Raw genomic sequence first — 2742 nt, 5'->3', positions numbered from 1 at the left:
TATATATATATATATATATATATATATATATATATATATATATATTTATACTTGGGAATGGATGCGTGGTTTTCAATTAAATAATAATATAATATATATATAGATGTAGTGCATCTTGGCATCTTGCAGGCATAAAGTGAATTCGATCCACCATAGTCAAATTTAAATTCACGCTTCAACAGAACTTTTCCCACGGTAGAACAATAGTTTTTCTCTGACAGCAGTTTTACATTTTCCAGATGCCTTTAGAAGGCCGAAATTTTGCCTTCACCACTTGACCCTTATAGTCTCTTCCACTTCACCAACACCTAGAATAGAGATATCACAGTACCACCAACGAAGCCCATTGTTCTCAACGATATGTCTATCCTTCTGGATAGACATATGTGTTTCAGCCATTAGACTGCAGCTATGCTGAATATATTGAAATACTCCCTGGCTTTATCCACGATGTTCCATACTGGAGAACATTCAAATCCTTGTTCCTTGCCTTCCGTACGAACTGAAACAGGAACTCAATGTTTTCTTGTTTATTGGCCAGAATGAGAGTAGTAATGGATTTTACTTGTGAATGTGTACGTAATGCGTCCCAAAAGATCGCTTGTAATGCCATCAAAATATTTTATACGCGATACATCATTGTAATGGAATCTTTCCAAACACTGCGGGGTTCGTAAAGAAAATAACACCGCTTGTCAAGCAGTAGTGATTTGGGAGGACACATACAATGTACACGCGCACACAGATACACAGACACAGACAAACACACATACACACACACACAAACACAAATTTTTCACTGCTATTCAAAGAATTTGGACAAGAACTAGGGATTTTTTGACTCACAGCATTTGTAAATGACATCCATTTATTACCACCATGTCAAGTCTTTAAGATACTACATCCAAAGAATTTTATTGCTTTTTTTCTTTCCAATAAAACAGCTTGTGAGGAACAAGGCGTAACATAAAAAAATATTTTTTTCTTCAAAACCAGAATGCTTGCTTTAAATTCTACTGGAAATCTAATAAAAAAATCTTAAAATTTCCTCAGTCAAATTAAATTATTCTTTATGCCTAATTTCCCATGAATTTTCGTTTGGATGATTTTCTTGAATACTGATCCTCAAGAAGAACACGGGTCAAGTTCTAGCAATAATCCGACATCATATTCAAGTCTCACTTGCCTTGATACCTTTGTTCCATTGACTTTGTGTCCCGAGAGAAACATTTCCCCTGCTTGTTACTTGTGTCATCGAGATTTTCAGAGAATTTATCAAGGTGATTTTGGAAATAGTGCAGCTGCGACCATTCTTTGATCACCCAATGTTTCCTCCAGCGCTGGTGTCACACATACATAAAAAAGCATGGCTATTTCGTGGATCGACTTTGTTGCCCCAGGGGATATTTGATCATCTTAAACCCTACATGTATCACCCACTGATGAATGGTGGGGTTGGGTATCTTGAAATCTTTATGTGATTGAAAAATGGATACCACTTTTGGATTCACCATATCAAAAAGACCTTCAAATCAGGTAAGAACGCCACGACAACAAAATATCTGTTGGCTTGTGTTACATGTCATGAGGAACTCACTTGATCGTCTTGAAGGGAACGATGTTTTAGCCGATATATTCTGATGTTTATTCCATCATTTGTTGAGGTTATTTCTACAGGTATTCCATAGAAATTATAGCCAGCAATGATCTCTGCTACTGCGTTTCATATACGAGGCGTCAGATATAAACAATGAGATCGAAGGTGAAAAATGGGTAATGGACGTATATGCCATAGTTCGGTGGGCTTTGACTATTCGTCAGCACCCATGTAACCTATTAATCATCCTAGAACACATTACTTAAATAGCCACCAAACAAAGCTGTGTAATGTTATTAGACGTACCAATTTACTTATTAAACGCATTCTTGGAAGCTGGAACGTAAATATTAATGATTAGTAGGTACGTGGTATTTCGTTATACAATCATAGTAACATATAACATATAACATTATAGTTGCATAGCGAAATACCACGGACTTACAAAATCATTAGTATTTCTTCCATCATATCCGATATACCGAGTCAAAGATTCTAATTAACTGCTTTTTTGTTACCTCTTTATTTATACGTCCATTATAGATTACCTAAACTGTAAAACCGTATCTTACGTTTTTATCGAAGTGTATTTTGAAAATGTATATTATTGTTAAAAAAAATCTTTGCTTCCACCAAGACAATATCATTTTTTTTATAGCTGATTCTGTTATTTTATCATTCTTACATTTAAACATTATCTCATATTAAACCTTTCATACATATTCTTCTTTTGTATGTTGTACAATATCTATATTCAGAATAATCCATAAAGCCTTTTCTTACAATCCTGTTTATATTTTTCACGACGTATAGCATAAATCCATTTCGTAGGCGACACCTTGTCCCTTCTTATATTTAAATTTGAACTTTGCCTTGATTTTTATTTATATTTTTGGGTAATATATTGTCATACATTAACAAACATTGCCGCTACAATGTTATCCATTCAAATCTCTTGTATTTTCAGTTCAATTCTTTTAAAAATCTGTCCTAGGAACCATTCGTCCTTATGATCTGAAAACCGGTATCCCAAAAGTTGTAAAGACAATTTCTGAGAATACAGAATTCTGTGTGGATATGTCCATGCATATATCCGTTGTTTAAGTGTATATATGTGTGTGCATTACATTTATATATATATATAT

This window comes from Octopus bimaculoides, chromosome 24 (assembly GCF_001194135.2).
Source record: "Octopus bimaculoides isolate UCB-OBI-ISO-001 chromosome 24, ASM119413v2, whole genome shotgun sequence".
Taxonomy (NCBI): Eukaryota; Metazoa; Mollusca; class Cephalopoda; order Octopoda; family Octopodidae; genus Octopus; species Octopus bimaculoides.
Note: the sequence above shows the minus strand (reverse complement) of the source record.